A 10,780-nucleotide genomic window follows, 5' to 3' on the forward strand; every position below is an offset into this window, starting at 1 on the left:
AGGGGTTAATATCCAAAAGTAATAGCAAAAACAAAAACAAAAACAAAACTTGATTAATAAATGGACAAAGGACCTGAATAGACATTTCTCAAAGAAAGACATATAAATAACCAATAGGTATTTGAAAAAAATCCTCAACATCGCTAATCATTAGGGAAATGCAAATCAAAACCACAGTGACTGTCACCTCACATCTGTTAGAATGGCTATTATAAAAAAGATGAAAGATAACAAATCTTAGCAAGGATGTGGAGAAAAGGGAATCAATCCTTGTACATTGTTGGTGGGAATGTAGATTAGTACAGTCATTATAGAAAATAGTATAGAGACTACTCAAAAAATCAAAAATAGAACTACCATATGATTCAACAATCTTACTACTGGGCATATATCCGAAGGAAATGAAATAAGTATGTTGAAGAGATCTTTGCACTCCCATGTTTATTGCAGCAGTATTCACAATAGCCACAATATAGAACCAGCCTATGTGTCCATCAGCAGATGAATGGATAAAGAAAAGGTGGTACATATACACAATGGAATACTATTAAGCCTTTTAAAAAAAGGAAATTCTGTCATTTGCCACCACATGGATGAACCTGGAGGACATTTCAACTCTAAAAGAAGACTTTAAAATTTTCCACAAAATTTTAATATACCGTTAAAGAGCATTTACTATTTGCTAGGCACTCTCACAAACACTTTGCCTGTTATTCTTTTAATCCTAAGTTTAGCCAAGAAGTGTATGTAGCCATTTCGCACACAAAACCCACTATTAAAGTATTATGGTCAGAAAAGCAAGCTCGAATATCTCGTTAAAATTTCAAAATACTTTATTTTGAAATTTTATACAAATTCTATACTTAATATCTTCCCTAGTAGTTGTATTTTGTTTTTCTTATAATTATGTAAAGAAAGGTAATCATTTTTTCCCCACTAATACCCCTAATCCTCTCCAGTCTACTTTAGAGTGACACAATTATCACTTTCTTCATGTGAGGAGAAAAAGTTGGGGAGCAATACCCTATATGGAGTCAGAAAAAATAGAGGAAGAGGCTGAAGGCAAGATTCCTCATTATTCTTAACCATTCTGCATTTTCAGGATATATTAAAAATAAATAATGTTATAAAATATGATGTCCATATAAAAATGGCTGTTTATTGCCCTGTGTCTTTCTCCTTTGTTTTTCTTCTCTCTTTTTGGTCATGTCCCCATGGTCTCAGTCTTCACTGGACTTGATCAGTTCCACAGCCACAGAAAGCCATAGGTGGTTGGTTGGCTTCATAAGATACTTCTGTGACCTTTGTACTGCTGATTACTTAAGTGTTTCCCAAAGAAAACTCACTAGGAGCCATCCTTCAACTTCAATGCCTGCTCTAATTTCACAGGGAAATATATCCTTGCACTTATAACCCCCTCATAGCTCATGTAACTCTACTAGGTATACTTGCATGACTTAGTGCACTAAGAAAAACTGGGGGCTACCCTACAGTTCACTCTGCCTATTTCTGGAGTTTTAGAATGCTTACTTTTATTAAGCAATCACTTTTTAGATGATGAATTGAAGTATTTTGATAATCAGCTGAATAGCTCTAGCAATTGCAGTTGAATAGAATTTCTTTTAGTAGGAGCTACTGGGAAATACTCTGTATGTGTTCTTTGATAAGAAAAATTAGCAAACTTAGCATTTTCAATCCTTGACTACTGCATTTACAAGTGTATTTCATGTTATCCAAGAGACTAGATACAACAATGTCTTATGAGACATGAGTTAGAATTTAGATGTCTGCCAAAACACGTTTAGGTGACTTCTGATATGAACATGGCTGTGTAAGTGGGGATTTTTCCCCCTTCTGGAAATCATACAAAAGTAATGAGAAAAATGACTTTAAAAAAAAAAAACCTACAAACAATATATAAGCAAATTTAATGAACGTCTATGAGCTACCAAGAGCAGATGAGACCTGAAAATTTGCATAGTAGAGAATGAAAAAAGTGGCAAGACTGTTCAATAATAGCGGATCTCAAAAGCATCAAAAATTGCTTTTTCTAGAGAAAAAAAGTTAATTTGCTTATTTTCAAGGGTGTAAAAAATTAAGTAAGCAAAATTGGCAGCAGAAACCCTACTGAACCTGATTTGGGGCTAAACAAAGCATCACAAACAATGGTATGCTATATTTGTAGAAGAGGGAATCTTTGAGTTATAAAGCTTGGAAGATTATCTTGGCCTCTCCCTCCTAATCAAGATCTTCCTGCAAATAGCTGGTCTGGGAAATTTAACTCATTGAATTACAAGTAATAAAGGATATTGGCACGGCCTCAATACATAGATACTGTAAGATAAACATGTGGAAGAGAGCAACAAGATTTACCAACAGACTACACAAAGGTGACCATAAAGAAGATAAAAAATGTGATAAACACTTACAATTTTTTTGTAAAACAATAATTTTTATAAAGGATGAGTATAAAAAAGAAATGGATCAAGTATAAAAAACATAGGAAAGATACGACAAAAGGAGGAGGAGATGAAACCTGAGATAGTGGATCTTAGGAAAGATGCAAAAGACGAAAGCAAAATCATCAGAAAAATGGAAATAAATTGAAAGAAGCACAGGTAACAATAAGCAAGGAAAAACAAAGACTATCACTAGAACAAAATTGAGCTCTCACAAGTATGAAGATTTAAACACACAACAGATACCCACAAATGAAAGAAAAGCAATAAAATGAAATGTTAGTGGGTTAGGGTATACAAGACTACAAAAGACCTTTATGTTTGTGCTAACAAGAATCTCTGAGACAAAACAAAAATTATACTTTCCTATGGAATTAACAGAGGGTCTTGGATTTAAGGAAAGCTTGATGGACTGACTACAAGGGTGAATTTTTTTTTTTTTTTTCTAGCAACACAGTCTTGCTATGTTGCTCAGGCTGGAGTGCACTGCCTATTCACAGGTGTGATTATCATAAGGCACTGCAGCCTCAAACTACTGGGCTCAAGCAATCCCCCTGCCACAGTCTCCAAGTAGCTGGGACTACAGGCACATGGCAGTGCCGCAGGCTGACGTGCATTCTTTTTTTTTTTTTTTTTTTTTGAGACGGAGTCTCGCTCTGTCGCCCAGGCTGGAGTGCAGTGGCCGGATTTCAGCTCACTGCAAGCTCCGCCTCCCGGGTTTAAGCCATTCTCCTGCCTCAGCCTCCTGAGTAGCTGGGGCTACAGGCGCCCGCCACCTCGCCCGGCTAGTTTTTTGTATTTTTTTTTTTTCAGTAGAGACGGGGTTTCACCGTGTTAGCCAGGATGGTCTCGATCTCCTGACCTCGTGATCCGCCCGACTCGGCCTCCCAAAGTGCTGGGATTACAGGCTTGAGCCACCGCGCCCGGCCCTGACGTGCATTCTTTATGGCTAAGCAGAGAGCCATTTTAGCTCCCATTCTGAGGGTACTTAAACTCAACGTAACATAATCTGTGTACTAGCCTAAGCTCAACTCAAACTCTAGAAAGAATCAAAATAAACAGCCTTTCTTCCAACAGCCAAATAAGGAAAGAGCTTCTACTGTTTGAGAAATAAAACAAAACACCACTGGTATCTTATACTCAATGTTGGAACTGAATTTTTAAAATAAGGCATTTAATGAAGGAAGAAAGTGTGATCCATAATGAAGAGAACATTTAATGTTAAAATATTGAAGAGCTGCTCCTAAAGATCAGAAAGAAGGCAAAAATGTCTGCTCTCACCACTTCCATGATAGTAGACGTCCTAGCCAGGGAGATAAAGTAAGGAAAAGAAATTACATGTAAATACATAAAGTTTGGAAAGGAATAAATTCTTATTCTTTGGAAGACAACATGATGTTGGGCATGTAAAATGCAAAGGAATCTACAAACAAACAGCCAGAACTAATCGATGCTTTTAGGAAGTTCACAGACTAAAAGGTCAATGTGCAAAAGTTAACTTTATTTCTATATAATAGCAATGAATAATTGAGCAATGGAAATTTAAAAGCAATAGTATTTACAATAGTATAAAAATATAAAACAATTCAGAGTGTATTTAACAACTGATTACACTCTACACTGTTAACAAAACATTTCTGAGAGAGAAATTCAAAAGACCTAAATAAATGGACAGATGTGTGATGTTCATTGACTGGAAGATTCAATGTTGTTAAAATGGTTTACCCCAAATTGTTATACAGATTAGATTAAATGCCGACCAAAACACAACCTGTGTTTGACAGCCTGTTGTTTGTGTGAAAAACGGTACAAATCAGCAGTCTCCAACCTTTTTGGCACCAGGAACTGGTTTTGTGGATGACAATTTTTCCATGGATGGGGCGGGGGGTTGTGGGGAGATGGTTTTGGAGTGAAACTGTTCCACCTCAGATCATCAGGCAATAGGAGCCCAAAACCTAGATCCCTCACATGCACAGTTCACAATAGGATTTGCACTCCTAAGAATCTAATGATGCCACTGATCTGACAGGAGGAAGAGCTCAGGCAGTAATGGTGGCTTGCCTGCCACTCACCTCCAGCTATGCGGCCGGGTTCCTAACAGTCCAGTGCCAGTACCACTGGGTACCAGTCTGTGGCCCAGGAGTTGGGAACCCCTGGAACAAATGATTTGGAAAATTGTCATTTTCTCATAAATTTCACATACACTTGCAATATGATTCAGTAATTCCAAACTAGATATTTACCAAAGATTAATGAAAATACATATCTACCCAAAAGAAGGTTAAAAAATGTTCATGGTAGCTGGGCGCGGTGGTTCATGCCTGTAATCCCAGCACTTTGGGAGGCCGAGGCGGGCGGATCATGATGTCAAGAGATAAGAGACCATCCTGGCCAACATGGTGAAACCCCGTCTCTACTAAAAATACAAAAAATTAGCTGGGTGTGGTGGCGTGCACCTGTAGTCCCAGCTACTCAGGAGGCTGAGGCAGGAAAATCCCTTGAATCTGGGAGGTGGAGGTTGCAGTGAGCCGGAGTTGCGCCACTGCACTCCAGCCTGGCGACAGAGCGAGACTCCAGCTCAAAAATAAATAAATAAATAAATAAATAAATAAATAAATAAATAAATAAATAAATGTTCATGGTAACTTTATAATAGTCAACAACTGGAAGCAACCCAAATGTCCATAAAAGTAACATGTATAAATAAGTGACGGTATATTTACATAATGGAATAAAAAACAATTTTAAACTACTGATCATGCAACATGCATGCATATTAAAAACATTGTTACATAAGAGAAGCCAGAAGCAAAACAGAACATGTGCTATGATTCCATTTATATGAAGTTCAAAGCAGACAAAATAAACTATGGTAATAAAAATAAGAACAATGGTTGCCTCAGTTTGTAGGAGGGGAGGAGAAGCCAGTGTGCAGAGGGAAGGAGGTTTGATTTGATCCAAGGGCCACAGGGAATTTTTCGTGTGAAAGAAATGTTTGGTACCTTGTTTGAGATGGGATAAATGGATTTATTAATTTGTCAAAACTTGTTACACTGTACACACTAAAGATCTGTGTATTTCTGAATGTAAATTATACTTGAATAAAAATATTATAAAATGTGTGTGGTAGCCATGGCAATTTTTCACTCAAATACTTCTCCAAGAGTGAGAGTGGCAGGCGGCATGCAGTTAGCTACAGGCCTGCATTTAGTCACCTACATACTTTCAGGATGTACTGCAGCGTTGACGACAAGGACATGTTCTCTCCTGCAACTCCACCAGTGCTTAGCAGGGCAGGGATATTAAGGCCACATCTCTGCCCAATGCGAGACTTCTCTAATGCACAGTCTTTGTTCTGGAGCTCCCTGTAGGGTTGGCCATGACTTTTTCAGAGCTGCACTGCAGTCAGAGGATCTTCCTACCCAACTGTCCTTTCTTTCCCCCTTTCCTTCCCCTCCCTCTTCTTAAGTTTCAGACACATACCGTGGTCTGAAGGCTTTTCCTGCCTACTCTTGCTCCTTCTCTTCATTATCTGTCAGTCGTTAGCCCCCAAAACCTTTTGCTTGTCTAATTCCATCTTGGCTTCTGATGCAAACTGTCAGTTTAAAATAAAACTGTGAGGAAAATGAAGCCATATATATGTCATATCATAGCAGAAAGCAAATCTCACTCTATCCTGTATACAGGCTCACCTAAAACAAATGATTCAAAGCGATCATATATAAAGTTGTGAACAAAGATAAATATGAACAGAAAGCAAAGGTCATAATGTTAGTATCAGTATAGAATGAATTCAAGTCAAAATACATTAAATGAGACAAGGATGCTTTATAGTGCTAAAACTTCCAGATTACAAAATTATAATGAGCTGGAATAGTTATGCATTGAATAAAAGGAGTTTCATCAGTCCAAAAGCAGGTATTATATAAATAGAAGGAAAAATAGAAATATACTATTTTTAGGACACTTCACTTCCCTCCATCCATGACAGAGTAAGTGAGAAAAAATATGTTTAGCTATAAAAGAATTATGTTAATTCATAAGGTAGATATTTTATATAATATAAAATGAGCTATATACATGGAGAATATAGAATAAAACTTGTTTTCATTGCCAATGTAGCAGTCTATGGAAACTGGCCATATATTTACAAACATAAAAAATTAAATCCCAAAACATTGAAAGAGTGGAAGCATTTTTCAATCATAATTTAATACGAGTAGAAATGATTAATGAGCATAGCAAAAACACAGGTACTGTGAGGTCCCATGAGAGCAGGGACATTGTTGGTTTGTGGTTTTTTATCATTGTATCCTCAGCATCTAGCACAGTGCCTGGTACATAGTAGGTACTCAATAATTCTTATGACTGAGTAAATGAAGAATAGAAGACAATAATATTGATGTAATTCTTTGTGAAGGACTACAACTAAATTTATTCCGTGTAGATGAAAGTCTCTCTGGAGGCAGAGAGATGCTATGCTCATTGATTGGTTTATTTGTTCATTCTGCAAGTATTTACTTACATGGCAGACACTAGGCTAAGCATGAAGTAAACAGTGATAAGGAGAATAGACATGGTTCCTGACCTCAAAGAATTCACAGCCTGGGAGGTAACTGTTGAAGAACTTAGCAATTCTCTATTTCTATTATTTTATGTACAACTGTAATTATACATTTGTAATGGTGCTGTAATAGAGGGTTCTCAAAACTATTTTCTTGATTCTCACAGTACAGATATTGTATCCAATATACAGATAAAGAAACAGATACTTAAAAAGTTATGCTTTGTATGTCATTTAATTTAAGAAATATTTATTGAGTGCCCACTATATGTCAAATATTTCTGTAGGAGCTGGAGACACAGAAATCAACAAGACAGAGAATGATCCTTCTAGTGAAGATGGTGGGAGGGGGCTGGCAAACAAGAAACAAGTAAGTTTAAAAATTCAATTTTAGGCCGGGCGCGGTGGCTCACGCCTGTAATCCCAGCACTTTGGGAGGCCGAGACGGGCGGATCACGAGGTCAGGAGATCGAGACCATCCTGGCTATCATGGTGAAACCCCATCTCTACTAAAAAATACAAAAAAACTAGCCAGGCGAGGTGGCGGGCGCCTGTAGTCCCAGCTACTCGGGAGGCTGAGGCAGGAGAATGGCATAAACCCGGGAGGCGGAGCTTGCAGTGAGCTGAGATCCGGCCACTGCACTCCAACCTGGGCGACAGAGCGAGACTCTGTCTCAAAAACAAAACAAAACAAAACAAAACAAAACAAAAAGCCAGGCGTGATGGCAGGCGCCTGTAGTCCCAGCTACTTGTGAGACTGAGGCAGGAGAATGGTGTGAACCCGGGAGGCGGAGCTTGCAGTGAGCCAAGATCGTGCCACTGCACTCCAGTTTAGATGACAGAGCGAGACTGTCTCAAAAAAAAAAAAAAAAAATCAATTTTAATATGGTATTACAGAATAAATAAACAGATTGATGCAAGTAGAAAGTGACTATAGAGAGAATTCGAGGAAGGACTTTATTTATTTATTTATTTATTTATTGAGACAGTCTCACTCTGTCCCCCTGGCTGGAGTGCAGTGGCACGATCTCGGCTCACTGCAAGCTCTGCCTTCCGGGTTCCTGCCATTCTCCTGCCTCAGCCTCCCAAGTAGCTGGGACTACAGGCACCCGCCACCGTGCCCGGCTAATTTTTTGTATTTTTAGTAGAGACAGGGTTTCACTGTGGTCTGGATCTCCTGACCTTGTGATCCGCCCGCCTCGGCCTCCCAAAGTGCTGGGATTACAGGCGTGAGCCACCGCGCCCAGCGAGGAAGGACTTTCTTAAGGTGGTGACATAGAAACTGAAAAATAAAGAGTTAGGGGAGGGGAGTGGAGCAAGATGGCAGAATAGAAGCTCCACCGATTGTCTCCCCCCAACAAGGACACCAATTTAACAACTATCTACATGAAAAAAGCACCTTCATAAGAACAAAAAATCAGGTGAGCACTCACAGTACCTGACTTTAACTTCACATAACTGAAAGAGGTACTGAAAAGGTAGGAAAAACAGTCATGAATCACCAACACCACTCTTTCCCCATTCTCTGGCAGTGGTGGCATGGTGCAGAGAGTGTTTCTGAGCACTTGAGAGGGATTGACTCAGTGCTGCCCTGTTAGAGCAGAAAACAAAACTGGACCAAATTCAGCTGATGCCCACCCACAGAGAGAGCATTTCAATCAGCCTTAGCCAGAGGGGAATCGCAGATCCCAGCGGTCTGAACTTGAGTACCCACAAGCCTTGCCACTGTGAGCTAAAGTGCTCTTAGGCCCTAAAGAATCTTGAAAGGCAATTTGAAAAGATTGAAAGGACTCACCTGAACTCCTAGCTGAGTCCTAATGTGGAACTGGACCCAGAGCCAGTGCACTGTGGGGGCATGTGACCTACTGACACACTGGCGGGGCAACCAACAGAGTGCTGGCATTGCCCCTCCCCTATCCTCAGGCTCCACGGCTCGTGGCTTCAAGACTCCTTCCCTCTGCTTAAGAAGAAGAGAGGGAAGAATGGGGAAGACTTTATCTTGCATCTTGGATACCAGCTCAGCTACAGCAGGATAGGGCATCAGCCAGAGTCGTGAGGCCCCCCATTCCAGGCCCCAGCTTCTGGATGACATTTCTAGATACATGCTGCACCAGAAGGGAACCTGCTGCTTTGAAGGGAAAGATCTAGTCCCTCAAAGGATTCATCAACTGCTAAGTGAAGAGCCCTTGGGCCCTGAATAACCAGCAGCAATACCCAGATACTACATCAAGGGGGCGAGCCTCTGAGACTCGCTGGCCTCAGGTGAGACTCAGCACATTCCCAGATGTGGTGGTTACATGATGAGATTCCTTCCCTGGTTACAGCTTGAGAAAAAATGGAGGCAAAAGTAAAGGGGACTTTGTCTTGCACCTTATGTACTAGCTTGGCCACAGAAGGGTAGGGCACCAGGTGGGCTCTTGGGTTCCATGATTCCAAGACTTGGCTCTTGGATGGCATTTCTGTACCTGCCCTGGGTCAGAAGGGAGCCCACCGTCTTGAAGGGTGAGTCCCAGGCCAGGCAGCATTCAGCATAAGCTGACTTATGAGCCCTTGGGCCTTAAGGGAACATCAGTGGTAGTCTGGCAGTACTTCTTGTGGGCCTGTGGTGGTAGTGGCCACGGTGTGAGGCTCCTCTGACTTTGGAAAGGGAGGGAAGAGTGGGAAGGACTGCATCTTGTGATTTGAGTGCCAGCTTAGCCTCAGTACAATAGAATACCTGGTAGACTTCTAAGGTTGTTGACTCTAGTTCCTGGCTCCAAGATGGCAGCTCGGGACTCACCCAGGTCCTGAAAAAAATTGCCATCCTGAAAGGATGGACACAGACCTGGATGGCTTTGCCACCTGCTGATTGTAGAGCTTGCAAGTGATAGCCAGGGAGTGGTTACAGCAGGCCGTGGGTGAGACCCAGTGCTGTGCAGGCTTCAGATCTGACCCAGCACAGTTCCTGTATTGGTGCCCACAGGAGAGCTTGCATCACTCCACCCCCAGCTCCAGTTGGCTCAGAACAGAGAAGAGAGAGAGAGAGAGAGAGAGAGAGAGAGAGAGAGAGAGAGAGAGAATCTGTTTGGGAAAAAGTAAGGGAAGAGAATGAGAGTCTCTGCCTGGGAATCCAGGGAAATCTTCTGGACCTTTCCAAGACCAACAAGGCAGTACCTCTGTGAGTCTGCAAGAAGCACAATATTAAAGGGCGTGTGGTGCCCCTTAACACAGATTCAGCTTAGATCACAATACCCACATCATTTCAAACATCTGGAAAGACTTCCCAAGAAGGATGAATATAAAAAAGCCCAGAATGAGAAGACTACAATAAGTCCCTAATGCTTTAATGCTCAGACACAGACAAATATCTACAAGTTTTAAGACCATTCAGGAAAACATGACCTCACCAAATAAACTAAATAAGGAACCAGGGACCAATTCTGGAGAAACAGAGATATTTTACCTTTCAGATAGAAAATTCAAAATAGCTGTGTTGTGGAAACTAAAAGAAATTAAAGATAACACAAAAGGAATTCAGAATTCTATCAGAAAAATTTTATCAGACAAATCCGATAGACAAATTTTATCAGAACCAGGGACCGATTCTGGAGAAACAGGATATCTGATGTTTCAGACAGAGAATTCAAAATAGCTGTGTTGAGGAAACTCAAAGAAATTCAAGCTAACACAGAGCAGGAATTCAGAATTCTGTCAGACAAATTTAACAAAGAGATTGAAATAATTAAAAAGAATCAAGCAGAATTCTGGAGCATAAAAA

The sequence above is a fragment of the Rhinopithecus roxellana genome, chromosome 10, assembly GCF_007565055.1.
Source record: "Rhinopithecus roxellana isolate Shanxi Qingling chromosome 10, ASM756505v1, whole genome shotgun sequence".
NCBI lineage: Eukaryota > Metazoa > Chordata > Mammalia > Primates > Cercopithecidae > Rhinopithecus > Rhinopithecus roxellana.